We start from the raw sequence: 18075 nt of genomic DNA on the forward strand, positions 1-18075 counted from the left end.
GGCTTCACGGCACGCCCCCGTTTACATCACTCCGGATTGAGCCCAGCTGCAGTACTCCTGGAGATGCTCGGCTGCCCGCAGGGTGACCCCTCACAGTAAAGTAGGGGTGGCCATCGTGGTTTTCTATCGATGGCGCTATCAGTGTGAACCACTCGATGGCCACCACTACCAATCAAACATGGGGGACGGAGCTTAGCTGGCCGACGGGGCAGGGCTAAGCTACGTGTCAGTAGCAAAAAAAAATAATAATAATCGGATTCCGCTTTGGCATCGATGGCAGAAAACCATTGGCTCTCTGCCATCGATGGAAAAAACATTGGCCCTCATTCAGAGCCGTTCGCTATTTGTGGTCGCTCGTTTAAAAACAAGGGGTGGCTATTCAAATGATCCGTACGCACATTGCAGTCTGTTCACACCTCTAAGTCTGAACGAGCGAGCAAAACATACGCTCGTTTATTTGTTAAAAACGCCCCCTGGCCGCTCGCATCCTACGTCATGTCCGCTATTTATTAGATTAATCGAGTACATCGACCAGCGTATGAACTGCTCGCTATTCTTGTGGTTGGTGTTTGCTACCACAAATTTGCGAGCAGTTCTGGCTATAAAATAACCCAGTGACGTGGTCAATGACGCTGCTGTTTTAAATATGCACACCCATAAAACGCCCGTTTTGACCTTTAAGCACGCCTGCGTTCGGATCTCCACTCCCCATTTTCAAGCACCTTCCCCTGTTACCACCCACATACGCCTCATTCTGTCACTCAAAATAGCAGGCACTCGCTATATTGCGTACCAACGATTTTCGGCCGCACTGACTGGTTCGCGCATGCGTACTAAAAACCGTACGCATGCGCAGATGTGCAAACATCACTCGGAACGAGCGTACTGCCGCTAACGAGCGGCTCTGAATGAGGGCCATTAACCATAGCTAGTAAACCATCATTATTTGTAAACTATCGATAGTTGATGCTCAGAGTGAAAAGATGCCATACGCATGTGCACGGCATCTTTTCACTCACTGCTCTGCTCTGCATACAGCTGTCAGAGTAATCTCCCCCAAATTCCCCCCACGCGGGACACTACGGCCCACGGTTTGGACAATGGGACTGTCCCTCAATACCGGGACTGTCCTGCCAAAAATGGGACAGTTGGGAGTTATGAGAACAAGTTATATTAAAACAATTCAATCAAGTTAGATCAGTACGTTAACATTGTGTAAATAGAAAATCGTGTCCCTTACACAAATTTCGAATGTATTTTGCCGGGCCTAACAAAGTTTTGGGCATGAAATAGGTCGGTAAAACTGGCACACATAGGCAAACGCAGGGTGGTGTACAAGTGTATATCATACTTGCCGACATTCTAAATCCCCTCCCCAGGAGAAGGAAGTCCCGGAGAAGAGATTCTGTGACATCTTCCGGGGTGGGGCCGGGCTGTATACGTAATTAGGCCCCGCCCCACCACAGGAAAAAGGCCGCGATTCGCGGGTCCGTGAGCAGGGAGTGGGGCTAAATGAGGCAATTCATTTCATTTTAGACCCTCCCTTACTCGCAGACCCGAAAATTTCCCTTAAAATCTCCCCATCCTGCTCACTTCATTAGGAAGCAAACCGAGTGTATACATCACATAGGAGCAGGCGCACCACAATCTGCACATGGTACATATACTGTACACATCTCTGCACATGGTACATATACTGTACACATTTTTCTATACACAGTTTGGAAGCAACATATGCACCATTTCTATCCAACTCGCCATCAGACCCCAAGTGCAAAGCTACAACCTACCAGTGCTCCTATCACCACTTTATAATTATATAAACTTTATTAAAATAATATTGCTTAATTACTTAACTGACTTTTTTTTTACAAAAAGGTCATCAAAAATGGTACATTTATTACATATATTTAATTAGGTTAAGATAATGGGCCTGATTCAGACCCGTTAGCAAGCGAGTCGATGTTTGCCTCCGGCGTGTGCATGCGCGGGCCCCAGCGAGTGACTGAAGTTGAGTCGCTCCGGAGCTCGCTACAAGACGGGGCGGCTGTCAATGGTGAGTGACACCTTCCCCCCGTTTTGTAGGCGGGGAGGGGGGTGGTTAGGCAAACGCAGGCGTACCCTTAGGAACGCCTGGCGTTTGTGGGCGGCCCCACCAGTGATGTCAGTAGTGGACTTCCTGCTCTATTAGAGCAGGAAGTCCACTCCGGCTTGCGGGAGCCGAGACCCTACCACAGGGTCTCGTCGCAAGCCCAATGGTTGCGGCCATCTCCAGGCCGCTCGCACAAGCTGGTGGTCACCCATAGCTTTGTGAGCGGGCTGGAGGAAAAAATAAAAACACGCCCATCACTCCTGCGAGCTGCCTTCGGCAGCGGGCGGGTCTGAATCAGGCCCAATGTCTTTAAAGATGTATTTAAATATTTTATTGGAAAGAAAAGCTTAGGGATATCTGTAACCCCCCCAAGTCCATATATCATCATTGTAACATTACCTCCCACCCCTCCATTGACAATGGATCTCTGGTGGCATAAAGCCCCACCCACAAGTGTCCATATGCCCCCAGTGCTGTGTGTCACCTTCGATGTATTGTACCCTATATATACACACGTGGAAGCAACACCACATTCATGTGATGCAGCATAGCCGGCAATGTACAGCCAGCTGTCTCCTGTGATGTCACAATGTAGACGGGATTAAAGCCCTTTTTAGATCTCTCCCAGTCATGTGAGTGCTGACTGCCAGCATGGAAGACGGGAGCTGTGGCAGCACCATGCTGGCCCTTGGGTAACACAGGGGGATGACACTGTCTGACACCTGAGCTGCTGTCATTAGGCACGCTTCCAGTGCAACCACCTATCCAGGTGTATGCATACATGTGCTGTGCCACTTCAGCTCTGCAAAGTTTGAGCGAGGAAAGTTAAAGTTTTGACATTTTGTATAGAGCATGCATTTACTCCCTCCCCCCAAGTCCATATGTCCCCATTGTAACATTACCTCCCACCCCTCCAGGGATAATGTATCAACAGTGGCATAAACCCCCACCCACCAGTGTACATAGGTCCAATTTGTGTTACTACCCCAACTCTATCCCCCCAGTGCCATGTGTCACAATCTATTTATTGAACCCCACCATCTCCCAATGGCTAATACACACATGGGAGCAACACTACATGTGATGCATTATAGCAGGCAATGTACAGCCAGCCTTCTCCTGTGATGTCACAATGTAGACTGAATGTGAGCTTCTTTCAAAGCCTCCCCCAGTTATGTGAGTTCTGACTGCCAGCATGGAAGATGGGAGCTGCAGCCATGTGGGCCCTTGGGTAAGGCGAGGAATTGGCACTGACTGCTGAGCGACTGTCATTAGGCACTCTATCAGCTCCTCTACCCATCCATGTGTGTATGAATACACGTATCCTGTGCCGCTTCAGCTCTGCAAAGTTTGAGTGAGGAAAGTTGATGTTTTGACATTTTGCATAGAGCATGCATGTAGCGCCCACACCCACCCGGGAACATGGGCCCTCATTCAGAGCCGCTCGCTATCTGCGGTCGTTCGTTTTCTAAAAAGGGGTGGCTATTCAAATGAACCGTTCGCACTTTGCGGTCTGTTCACGCCTCTAAGTCTGAACGAGCGAGCAAAGCATGCGAACGTAAATTTGAAAAATACGCCCTCTGGCCGCTCGCACCATACGTCATGTCCGCTATTTATTAGATTAATCGAGTACATCGACCAGCGTATGAACTGCTCTCTATTCTTGTGGTTGGTTTTTTCAACCACTATTTTGCGAGCAGTTCTGACTATAAAACAACCAAGTGACGTTGTCAATGACGCTGCTGTATTAATTATGCACTCCCTTAAAACGCCCGTTTTGACCTTTAAGCACGCCTGCGATCGGATTTCCACTCCCCGTTTTCAAGCACCTTCCCCTGTTACCACCCACATACGCCTCATTCTGTCACTCAAATTATCAGGCATTCGCTATTTTGCGAGCACATGAATTTCGACCGCACTGACTGGTTCGCGCATGCGTATAACGATCCGTATGCATGTGCAGTTGGGCAAACATCGCTCGGAGCGAACGAGCTGCCGCTTACGAGTGGCTCTGAATCAGGCCCATGGTTCTTTGTGAGGGTCAGGGAGCTGAGCTGTGTGTGAGGGTCAGCGAGCAAGGCCGTGTGTGCCGGTGTCACTATATAATACCCTATAGAGAAGAGGAAGTAATAGTATCACTATATAATACTCTATAGAGGAGATGAAGTGATAATATCAGTATATAATAGTGATAAGGAAGAATTCTTTGACTGTCAGTTTGTGATAAAGCAGATATAGGGTTTATTAAAGCAAAACCTCCACTAATCTGCGCAGAGTATGTATACATATGCGTATATATATGTATGTGTATATATATATATATATATATATCGCAGAGCCTCTGATTAGGGATGGCAACCGACCATCGATGGTTTGCAAACCATCGATGGTCTGACTGAAAACAAGTGGTTTGCCATTGCTGGTGGCCATCAATGTTGCACCATCGATTGCAACCCTCTTTCGATGTTTAGGAAACATCGCCAGTTGTCTACACAGATCTAGACTAATCGCTAAACAATTGATGGCTTCTAACGATGGTTGAACCATCGATGGTACAGCTGTCAATGGCCATCACTACAGTATAACATTGCTATTTTTATGGTATACTGTGTTTTAAAAAAATATATTTTTTAAATAAAATAGTGATGGATAAGTTTAAAATTACATTCTTGACCTAATTCAATCATAAAAGAAACCGACAATTTTGGAGCAGTTTTTGTAAAAAGAATTAGGGCCTGATTCAGAGCCACTCGTAAGCGGCAGCTCGTTCGCTCCGAGCGATGTTTGCCCAACTGCGCATGCGTACGGATCGTTATACGCATGCGCGAACCAGTCAGTGCTGCCGAAATTCATGTGCTCGCTAAATAGCGAATGCCTGCTAATTTGAGTGACAGGATGAGGCGTATGTGGGTGGTAACAGGGGAAGGTGCTTGAAAACGGGGAATGGAGACCCGAACGCAGGCGTGCTTAAAGGTCAAAACGGGCGTTTTATGGGTGTGCATATTTAAAACAGCAGCGTTATTGACCACGTCACTGGGTTTTTTTTAAGCCAGAACTGCTCGCAAAATTGTGGTAGCAAAAACCAACCACAAGCAGCTCATACCCTGTTCGATGTACTCGATTAATCTAATAAATAGCGGACATGACGTAGGATGCGAGCGGCCAGGGGGCGTAGTTTCCCAAAAAACGACCGCAAGTTTTGTTCGCTCATTCAGACCTAGAGGCGTGTACAGACCGCAAACAGCGAACGGTTCATTTGAATAGCCACCCCTATTTTCTGGACGAGCGAGCGTTATTTGCGTCCGGCTCTGAATCAGGCCCTTAGTCAGTTAAGTGGTTAAAGCAATACCTCCACTATTTTGCGCAGAGTAACGTGGAGTAACATGGAGTATCAGTCAGATCCCTCTGGCAATGTACCAGTAAATAAGGGAATATATACACAACAGTTACATAAATTACAAAATCATTAACAAGAGGGTATTTACATGTATATTACAATCAAGATATTTGATTGGTTGATGCATAGGGAAAGGGTTGTGACAATATACAATAATGCATGTAATGGGGTAGGGTTTCTTAGTGAATGAGTAATTAATATCAGATGATGAGTCTGTGATCTTTGACATCTTATGCTTTGGTCATCATGACATCTTAGATGAAATCTTCTCGAAAGGTTGGGGTTATCTCTTCAAGCAAACATAAAAATAGGCTCAAATGTATCACGCCACAGTCTGACAGGCGTCCAACTTCACATATCACGTTTTTTTATGACTTATTTTCTGATTATAAAAGACATTTTAACCCATATTCATCCAAATCACTGTAAAAGCTACAAACACATATATTAATATAAAACCTTAATAATTCCTTTATTTCAGGCAATACTGACTCCATTTTTATTTAACATCAACATTTCCACCGCTTGTTAATGCCAATTAACACCTAAAAATACTTAAATCAAAATGGTGCTAATTACACAGTTCTAAATATATTTCTGAGTGAGATAGGAAAATACATGCTCTGGTTTTGTCACGCAGGACTATCGGTAATGGTGTGGAGCTCACCACCCCCACCAGAGTTAGTGAAAAAAGAAAAAATACCTGGTGCTGTTCTAGACAAATCACTTATGAGCTGAGACTGCAGCTCTCTAAATGGAAATCTCCTCACGATTTCCTAATCTGACACATGGAAAATATATATATATAAAAGAGAGCGCTGAGACAGCTAATAAAATTAAAAATTGAATTTATTATAAATCCCTTTACTAATAATTAGACCATATACCAGATATGACCGGCAATACTGTAACCAATTGTCTAGCGTAAATCGCACAATTGGATATAAAAAATTCAAAAATTATTTAAAACACAGTAATAACTAATCAGACCTATACATCATATAACCTCGAATAACATGCATGTATAAATAATGGTTTATAATTGCATAAAGAAGCAATAGCTTCTGTAGTATTTCCAATGCAAATAATTACAATTATTAGAACATATAGTGATGGATTGTGCACAATGTTTAATCTAAATGTACATATTACTTCTCAGCCAATGGATATAAATTACTTCAGAATTATATAACAAACATTAAAACTACAACAGCCCAGACAACATATGTCGATGACTCTAGGATAATTCCGTAATTGTTTAAACGACAACTTCTGTAGCAATCCAGAAATGATTATAGCAGTTTATATGCTGGAAATGCAGATTATCACAATATTTTTTCACTTGTCTCCCCTCCACTGCCTTAATTGGTTTTGGCAGTGAATATCTGGATTGTTTATATAGATCCTTGTGTATCACTAGAGTTAATCAGACTTTCTTTATAACATTAATTTCTTTCAATGGTACTTGTCTTCCCCGCTCACATGGGCATATTTGAACAATTCACAAACTTCTTTTATCGGCTTTTAAGTTGTATAATACTCACAAGGAATTCCTTTTCATTAATTATACAGCATATGCTTATAAATGCTGTTCACCATAGCCACACAGCTCAGCATATAGAGGCCACAGTCTTTCAAACAGAGCTGCTGTGGCTACATTCCATTATTGATACAATTATATCACCTGTGTATCAAATGAGGTCAATCCACATCAGCAGTAGAAATCCTCTTGGCACTTAGCCTACAATTGTTACCATCAATGTATCGCTCAGCTCTCAGGGTATCCTATGGATTATCAATCAGTCAGAGCAGAGCAGCATTTAGCCGGCGTCTCCGGATGATGCAAAATCAGTCTGTTCAAATCAGTAAGCCAGTGTCTCCGGGTAATGAAAAAACGCGTTTCTCCGCCTTACTATTCAGCGGCTTCCTCAGTCTACACACTGAATGAGACTCTCCTTTTATCAGTCCCACGGGGCTCGCGCATGCGCGCTTTGGTTATCACTCAAGACTCATTTAAGCCTCACCTGTGTGTCCAGATCGTAAGTGTGCATAAGCTGGTCTGTATTATTCAGCAGATTTACTCTTCATTATATCACTCCAGGTAATAAAGTGAAATTCAGAATTTTGGCTTAATTACAGCCTTATTTGTAGCAAGAGAACACAATATAAATTACATAACACTATTCAGCTTTGCGTCAATGGAATAGAATATACTTCTATCACGCAGACCCAACAAATATTTGAAATACATAAAACATAAAAAACAGAACATATAAAATATAAAAATATATAAAACAGGATATGGAATGAAAGAGACTTATCAAATGCCTACACCATACTGTCATCATCCATCGTATAAAACATTAGCGATGATGTACTTATGATATATATCATAATCGATGAACCTAAATAGGGATATAAACTATAGACTAAGCTAAATATACATACATATATAAACATATATGATATATAGCCAAGGTAATGAATATATTGGATGAGAATAAAAACAAGGAAGGAATATATACATCTAGCTACTATTTTCCAATAATTACTACCTAGCCCAAAGGAAACTTTGATCCTAGCCAGTAAATAACAGGGCATAGCCCAGTGCATAGACATATATGATATATAGCCAAGATGATAAATATATTGGATAAGAATAACAACAAGAAAGGAATATATACATCTAGCTACTATTTTCCAGTGATTACTACTTAGCCCAAAGGGACTTTTGATCCTAGCCAGTAAATAACAGGGCATAGCCAAGATCTATTGGACATTGTTGAGTTTGATGGTATCATTTAAACCTTCTGGAAAAAGAGTTCCCAGTTGGTAAATCCAAAAAGCTTCTCTTTTACAGAGTTGGCTATATCTGTCACCTCCTCTTGCTGTAGATTTAATCTGTTCTATTCCTATAATATTAATATCTTCATAAGATGCAACCTTACAATGAACAAAATGGCTTGAGAGTGGATGTGTTTTTATTCCTTTACATATATTCCTCCAGTGTTCCATAAATCTAGTATTCAATTGGCGGGTAGTTCTTCCTACATACTGTTTCCCACAGTTACATTGTATTACATATATCACATAAGTAGATTTGCAATTTATAAATTCCTTAATAGGGAATTTTTTATTGTACGTAAATGACATACATTCTGTTGTTTTTTGTTTTGTGTGATTACATGTATTACAACGGTTCCTCCCGCATTTATGGAAACCCGGTGGTTTTATAGGTAGCCAAGTATGAGAATTTCCTATAACTTTACTATTATCATAAAAGTGACTGGATACAAGACTAGATTTTAGATTGTCTGACCTCCTAAATATAACTTTACCACCCAGGTCGACTTCTCCTTTAAGAACTGTATCCATTTGTAGGATTAATGAGTTCTTTTTTATAACTGATCTAATCTCTTGTTCACAAAGATTATACTTTGTAGTGAATAATGCTGACCTATCACTTAGTTTATTTCTTCTTTTATTGTCTTGTTTCCTCTCCTTACCTTCCATCTTTAGTAAATCTTCTCTTTTAGTAGTTTTCACTTCCTCTAATGCCTGTTGTAAGATACTAATAGGATATCCTTGTTCTCTAAAAGACATGAAGAGAGAGCTAACTTGTCTCTCAAAAGCCTGCTCTGTAGAACAGTTTATTTTTACTCTCATGAACTGTCCTTTTGGGATATTTCTTTTCCATGACTGTGCATGTGAACTATTATAGTTTAGGTATCTATTTTGATCAACTGGTTTTACATATGTCTCTGTAGTCAACCTACCATCGATGACTTTAAGCGTAATATCCAAAAAACTAATCTCTTGAGTGCTAATGTGATGTGTGAATTTTAAACCAAAAGAATTGTGATTTAAATTATCAATAAAACAATCTATCTGTGAGATATCCCCATCCCAAATAATGAATAAATCGTCTATAAATCTACCATAATAGACCAGGCTCGCCCCGAACTCGCCACCCCACACATGCTCCTCCTCCAAGCAGCCCATGTAGAGGTTAGCAAAGTTTGGAGCGAACCTGGTCCCCATAGCCACCCCTTTAATTTGTAAATAAAAATCAGAATTAAATACTAAATAATTGTGTTCTAAAATAAACTTTATGGAACATATAATGAAGTCCTGCAAAGAACTTGAGATGTTTTCATCATGTTCAAGATAGTGTTCAGCCACTTCTATTCCTTTCTTATGGGGAATATTTGAATACAGTGCTTCTACATCACACGTTAATAGAATGTAATTTTCTTTTCAAATTATATTGTTTATTTTATTTAGAAAGTGTTTAGTATCTTTTATATATGATTTAAAATTCTTTACGTGACCTTGAAGATAATAATCTATAAATTATGATAAATTATGAGTGAGTGAACCAACACCAGAAATAATGGGACGCCCTGGGGGTGCAATAAGTGATTTGTGAATTTTAGGTACAAAAATAAAATGTGGGTATCGTGGGGTGTGCATTAAATAAAAAAAGAGATATTTCCTTGGTAATTGCGCCTTTAATCAAAGCTTCATCAAGCAGGCTCCTGAGCTCCAATTGATATAGGGAGGTGGGATTGTGATCCATCTTGATATAAAATGATAGATCTTGCAGCTGCCTATTAGCTTTCACCAAATAGTCTGCTATATTCATTATCACAATCCCACCTCCCTTATCTGCCGGTTTGATTATTATTTCTCTGTCTGCATACAAGGTTTTTAAGGCTTTTCTTTCACCTTTTCTCAAATTATCTTTTAAATTACCTTTTTCTGCCCTATCACAGATTTTTCTAAAATCGTTCATCGTGTTACTATAAAAAGCATCAACAAAGGGACCCTTATATTGCGAGGGGTAAAAATCTGATTTATTTTTAAATCTATTACTCTGTTTTGTGTCAAATATTTTTACTTCCCTTTGTATCCCTGTCGTTTCTTCACTTTGCAGGGATTCTAATATCTCTATCATTCTTTCATCATTCTCATCTAAGAGTATTGGGTCTCCTTCTATTTTTGATTGTTTAAGAGCTTTTAATGCAAAATATCTCTTTCTGCTTAAAGTTCTTACATATTTATTCAAATCAATAAAAAGAGTAAATAAATTCGGTTTAGCCACAGGGGCAAATGTCAAACCTTTTTCTAGGAGCTTTATTTCCTCATCATTAAGTTCTCTATTCGATAAATTAAAAATCCCTTTGCCTTTTTTATCCTTTATCTCACACAAAAAATTTTTGTTGGATTTTCTCCTACCTCCCCTTGATCCTCTGGTTCTTTTTCTCTACAGTAAAGAGATTCTTCAGTCTTCCATTGGATTGAGGCACAAGCCTTGTTACCATATATATTTCAGAAGCTGGTTTGTGTGCATGCAAGTATTTAAGCAGAAAATATTGGGGGGAAAGTAATATGTATAAGCTGAGTTTATATAGCAGGTACATACAGAACAATTGTGGTCATAAGATAGGTGGTTGAGGATTCTGTTTTTGGGGTACACACATTCTTGAATCCATGTATCATTGTAGGAAAACACTTTATACATATGTATACTAAAGCAATGGTTAACAAACCCATCATGACAAAATGCGATATTTGCATAAAGCAATTAGTTATACCTTATCCTATCCACCCGAAAGCATCCCATCCTTGATGTTGGTGCATGCTTTCTTGTATGTCTTGTAACTGTTTTATTTTCTTCTCAATGGGATTATAATTATCCGAAATATTAAAACAGCACATGCCTTTGAAATGTTCACATCCACTACCTGCTTTTAGTAACAAGTAATCTATGGCTACTCTGTTTTCTAACATTCCTTCTCTAACCTCTCTTAATTCATGATTGATCACAGAAATAGCAGTGCTAGTGACATTTATAGTTTTAGCCATTCCACAAGCAATACTATTTATGACCCTGGTATTGTACACACTGAGACCTGGGATCTCCAATAAAGAGAAACCCAAAGCTTTATACTGTGCATCAGATAGCAGAGGCAAATCTGACCTACAATCTGGAGGTAATGACCTTTTCCTTAGTGTTGAAGATATTAAAGAGGTTTTGTTGATGTGAGCTGCAAGAAATGTCAGTCGTCCTAAATAACAAACCCAGAAGAATTAGATGGAAAGTAAGAATAAGCACTTTTCCCACATACCAAAAATATACCCTTTTGTAAATATCTATCCAGATATTTAAACTGAATCTTGGACCTCCTCTATACTATTATTAGTTTTATTTTGTTACATAAAACTTTCAGGTTTATCTGTATAGGTTTAAATTGACCATCTCTAACTATCATAATGGTGTCAGGGCTCAGCCGGGGATCGGCTCCCGCTTACCGCTCCGCCGGCTTCCCCTGACATCCCAGGTGGTCGGGCAGCTGGCGCGGCGGCGGGGGAGAAGCTGAGGATTCTCCCCGCATGCAGTGGCTTCCGGGTGGGCTGGTGTCTGGCATCGCAATTCCGGACATGGGCTCCGCCATGACAGTCGGCCCATGTGACAGTATCTCCTTCCCAGGATAGGTGAGTGATCAGCTGACACTGTGCATCTATCAAAGGGTTCCCCTGGGTATATAACTGTTCCACAGGTTACAGGAAGTTGCCTGATCTATGGTTGTCTCTTAGCGTGCCTTAGTTGAGTTCCCAGTCCAGGTTCCTAACCTTCTTTACAGCAGCAGTGTATACCATCTCTACCTGTGTGCCTTCCGCCTCTGGTGAATATCCGTGCAGCAGTGTATACCATCTCTACCTGTGTGCCTTCCGTCTCTGGTGAATATTTGCGCAGCAGTGTATACCATCTCTACCTGTGTGCCTCCCGTCTCTGGCGAATACCCGTGCAGCAATATACGCCATCTCTACTTGTGTGCCTTCCGTCTCTGGTGATTTCTCAAGTAACCGTGAGTCCCTCTCCACTTGAATTCCTTCTTGATATTGATCTACATGTCAAGGGGTTGTTACCGTGCTGTTAGGTTATTGTTTTGTGCCTACCCAGGCATAACCTCTCTGGGCCACAGGTGTTGTGTCTCTATTCCCTCAGGGCTTGGGTACCTGGTCAAAGGACCGCGACCTGCTTACGGGGTGCAGCGAAGCCCAAATCCTGCTTGGAGGGGTCACTGGCGAACACCATCCTGTGGGTTAGATTCCGCACCTTTGCCCAGGTCTCGCCAACACTCAAGACCTATGGATGAGGAGAACATATATCCAGGCCCCTCGTCTCCGCTTCCTCCCACAACCTAGGCCCACCACGTCTCATATTCCAGTCTCAGACGTGACAATTTGTTCAGGCCCAATGGAGGCTGCAGGATCCCAAGGTACTGGGTCACTACAAGAGTTGATCTCTCGGATGGACAACCAAGAGGCGGCCCAACAACAAGTGGCTCAGTATTTACAGGAGCTCTCGAGGCAACTGGTTTCTATTCAAACCACGTTGGCTTCTATTCTTCCGGCTCTTTCGGCTGCAGCTCCCGCACCTTCTCCATCAGCTCCTCCTCTGGTGGCTCCTATTCCCAAACCCCGACTCCAGTTAGCAACTCCGGAGAGGTTTGACGGTGATCCCTGGCAGTGCCGAGGATTCATCAATCAATGTGAGATCCAATTTGAATGCCTTCCCCAGAATTTTCCCACGTCTCGGGCGAAAGTGGCATATGTGATATCACTGTTAACAGGAGCAGCTTTAGACTGGGTCTCCCCTCTATGGGAACGAGCCGACCCCATCGTATCTACTTATGAGGAATTTGTCTTAGCATTTAAGAGAATTTTTGATGAGCCAGGCCGTTCTGCGTCAGCATCTTCTGATCTTCTCCGTGTGTGTCAGGGTACGCGATCCGTTGGACAGTATGTAGTCCAGTTTCAGACCCTGGCATCGGAATTAAAATGGAACGAGGAAGCTCTTAAGGCGTCCTTCCTTCATGGACTCTCTGAGAGGATGAAGGATGAACTTGCCTCCAGAGATTTGCCAGAATCCTTCGCTGACGTTATCTCCCTCTGCATCAAAATTGACCTTCGTCACCGGGAGAGGTGGGCTAGTAGGGGAAGAGGTGAACGTTTACCAGCTCGTTCTTCTGCTGCAAATCCGCCTATACCCACCTCAGCTAGTGAAGAGGAACCGATGCAGGTCAATAGGACCAAACTCACCCCGGCAGAACGCAATAGACGCTTCCAGAATAAATTGTGTATTTATTGCGCTGCACCTAACCACATTCTGAAGAATTGTCCTCTACTTGCGGGAAATGCGAGACCCTGACTGAAGTAGGGAGCATTCAGTTGGGGGTCATTCTCAAGCCATCCCAATTATCAGATAGTCTTCTAGTAGTGTCGCTTTCCCATAAGTCCAGGACAAGAAGGGTCCAAGCCTTAATTGATTTGGGAGCCGCTGGTAATTTTATCTCAGAAAAGTTGATTCACACTTTAGGTGTTCCAGTCGTCCCCCAGTCGTAAGTTGTTACTTTCCGGTCTAGATGGTAAAACTCTGGTGGGGCTACCCATTTCTTCGCTCTCTTATCCTGTGACTGTCCGAGTTGGATGCTTACACCAGGAAATGCTGGAATTTTTTGTATTACCCGAATCCTCCTATGAGCTAGTATTAGGATTGCCCTGGTTGAAAAAGCACAATCCTGTCTTCGACTGGGATGCAATGCAAATCCTATCCTGGGGCTCACATTGTTTTCAAAATTGTTTGACCAAGGTCATTCCAGTATGTAACCAAGCAACAGTTTCCAATTCGGCGGAGAAATTCCTCCGTCCTGAGTCTCCAAGACACCCCCCCAGCCTGGGTTGCCTGAGGCTTATCAAGAGTTTGCTGATGTATTCTGTGAACAAGCCGCAGATGAACTTCCTCCGCATCGACCGTGGGATTGCACTATCGATTTACTTCCCGGGAAGTCCTCCACGTGGTCGTGTTTACCCCTTGTCCGTTCCAGAGACCGCTCCCATGGAAGAATACATTAAGGAAAACCTCGCTAAAGGGTTTATTCAGCCCTCTTCTTCTCCTGCTGGGGCAGGTTTCTTTTTTGTAGGGAAAAAGGATGGAGGACTCCGTCCTTGCATAGATTACCGAGGATTAAACCAAATCACCATAAAAATTGGTACCCCTTACCTTTAATTTCAGAACTTTTTGACAAAGTCCAAGGGGCTCAGGTCTTCACCAAGCTGGATCTACGTGTCGCGTATAATTTGATTTGAATTAAGGCTGGGGACAAGTGGAAGACCGCGTTCAATACCAGAGAAGGGCACTTCGAGTAACTTGTAATGCCCTTCGGTCTTTGCAATGCACCAGCTATATTTCAAGGTCATGTCAATGAGGTCTTCCGGGATATTCTTCATAAATTTGTTGTGATTTATCTCGATGACATCTTAATTTTTTCCAGAGATTTACAAAGCCATCGTCTTCATGTACGGGAGGTATTGTCCCGCCTTCGTGTTCATCACCTCTTTGGAAAACTGTCCAAATGTATTTTTGATCAAACTTCGGTACCTTTTTTGGGTCATATAATCTCCGGGAAGAGTCTTCAGATGGACCCTGACAAACTAAAAGCAATTTCTGAGTGGCCCCTGCCTACTTCTTTAAAAGGCACTCAGAGGTTCTTAGGATTCGCAAACTATTATAGCAGAGTTATCCCACACTTTTCTACGCTGGTGGCACCCATTACCTCCCTCATGAGAAAAGGAGCCAATCCTTCTAAATGGTTTGTTCCAGCAGTACAAGCCTTCAAAAACTAAAAACTGCCTTTTCTAGAGCCCAAATCCTCTGCCAGCCTCAAATAGACAAACCATTCATTGTAGAGGTGGACGCATCCTCTGTTGGAGTAGGGGCGGTATTATCTCAGATTGCTGAAGACGGGAAGACCCATCCCTGTAGATTCTTCTCCCATAAATTTTCACAGGTTACAGGAAGTTGCCTGAACAACGGTTGTCTCCTAGCGTGCCTTAGTTGAGTTCCCAGTCCAGGTTCCTAACCTTCTTTACAGCAGCAGTGTATACCATCTCTATCTATGTGCCTTCCGCCTCTGATGAATATCCGTGCAGCAGTGTATACCATCTCTACCTGTGTGCCTTCCGTCTCTGGTGAATATCCGTGCAGCTGTGTATACCATCTCTACCTGTGTGCCTCCCGTCTCTGGCGAATACCCGTGCAGCAATATATACGCCATCTCTACTTGTGTGCCTTCCGTCTCTGGTGATTTCTCAAGTAACCGTGAGTCCCTCTCCACTTGAGTTCCTTCTTCATATTGATCTATGTGTCAAGGGGTTGTTACTGTGCTGTTAGGTTATTGTTTTGTGCTTAACCTCTCTGGGCCACGGGTGTTGTGTCTCTATTCCCTCGGGGCTTGGGTACCTGGTCAAAGGACCGCAACCTGCTCACAGGGTGCAGCGGAGCCCAAATCCTGCTTGGAGGGGTCACTGGCGAACACCATCCTGTGGGTTAGATTCTGCACCTTTGCCCAGGTCTCGCCAACACTCAAGACATGTGGATGAGGAGAACATATATATCCAGGCCCCTCGTCTCCGCTTCCTCCCACAACCTAGGCCCACCACGTCTCATATTCCAGTCTCAGACGTGACAAATGGTTTCTTCTATTTACGTAAGAAACTATGGGAGCAATACAGTTGAATTCAATATTTACATATACAATAGGGAACTTCAGATAGCAACTGGCACCTGTAATGATTATGCCATGTATTATTATTTTATTTCATGATAATGTCAATATCAACAATCACATAGGAACCATAGGTGGGTGTTGCTACCTGCTTACCACAGCACTCGACTCCAGATCTCCAGCCAATGAAAATTCCTACTATTAATTTTCTAAAATCAACTTTATTAGAAACATTTTAAGTACTAAAGATTTATTATCCTCCTTCTTTGCGGGTTTGGGTTGAGCAGGACAGCCTCACCTGTCCCACTCTCCTCTATTACCTCCTTACCATGCCAAGCTAGTTACTTATTCACTGTTTGAACAGTGCCTCCAAAGCTGGGGTCAGCCTGCTCGTAGATGCCTCTTGCTCGAGAGCTAGAAGATGCTGGGTCGGCTACTCTCTTACATTATGAAGCAGGGATCCACGTAGGCTTCTCAGCAACCTTTACTGAAGTGGAGGTGGTTAGGAACACCTGGTACGATCTATAAATGATCCTAAACATAGAAAATTTACGTACTATACACACAATCACCAGGCATCACGTCATGGCCTGTTGTGACCTGGGAGGAGACAATGCTCTGCTGTAAAAATAAAACCTGCTTGTTTAACAGTAGTAGTAGTGTATCCTGGTTGTCCTCTGGACCTAAAATTAAATGTGGGCATTTCCTGAACAATATCTCATATGGAGACTAATTTTATAGAGAGCTGGGAATAACCCGGATGCTATGCAAGACTTGGAAAGAGCATTCACCCAATTCATTCCTATATCCTATGTGACTTTTGAAAATTTATTTTATGTTTCTAGTGGCTTGTAGGTGCAGTAGGTGAAATACATGTCCTGTGACATGTGTACCCTGATCATATTATACTAAACTTACAATAACTCGAAAATCTTCCTCTGTATAATTTATACTTTACACCACAATATCTAATACATATTTTACATATCTACTGGGTGGAAACTGTATGAAGTCAGTCTGTATTGGCAGGAAAGGTCCTTGTGAACGCAGGATGTGACAAAAGGGTGCGGGAACCGTTCTCCCTTGGTTCTCCTAATCAAGTGAGACAACTGCTCTTTTCCCTGCATAGGAGGAGAAGCCTGGAGCACACCAATATACCTCACCATACCTTCCCTTACATTGTGAGTAAACCTATGGGCTGTCTCTGCCAGGCCAGGTAATAGTGATTTTGGTGTTACTGGTCATCTCCTCTCACTTTCCCAAATACCTTCCACAAGGAGATTTCTTACTTAAAATAAGACTAATATATTTTTCACAAGTTACAGATGTAAAACCTTGCAGTGACCCACACATTTTTATTTTCAGGAGTTTAAAATTCTCCTTATTGCAGCCTGCTTTTCTGTTTCAGAAGACTGGATCATGTCAACGATACATTTCTTTAGGCAGCTTGAAATTTTCTTAAGCATTGGACTATGCCTGCGGAGTACAGTAGTGTTGAGCAAGGTTTCAAATGCATTAGATAATTCAATATCCCTGAAGTCCGAACTGTCATATGTTACCCACATTTAAACACATTTATATTAAATACATATAAACATATCCAGAATATGCCTATATTAAAGTACCCTTCTCAGAATCAGACTTTCCTCATCCTCTCTCCAACTCTACAAGTAAATTACAAAATTTTTTTTTCAGGCAAACTCTTCACATTCCAGGATCCAATCATATTCACTCTACACAACATCTTTATATGTCTACATACTCTATTTTATTTTTTTAATCTCTCCCCACCCCTTGTGACAATCCTGTCACACACAAACAAAACAAACAGACACAGCGTCCCTTTCCAATCCACATAATATATCATATCCCAAAGTATATATATTAAACTTCATAAAACATAGAAAATATTTCTGAACATCAACTAAGATATTAAAGACTGTCTATACAATATACTATATACTTTTAAGATCAGGTATTACATCTGAAACTTGTATAGTACATGTGTATGT

Source organism: Taudactylus pleione, unplaced genomic scaffold, assembly GCF_031769625.1.
Source record: "Taudactylus pleione unplaced genomic scaffold, aTauple2 ptg000149l, whole genome shotgun sequence".
NCBI lineage: Eukaryota > Metazoa > Chordata > Amphibia > Anura > Myobatrachidae > Taudactylus > Taudactylus pleione.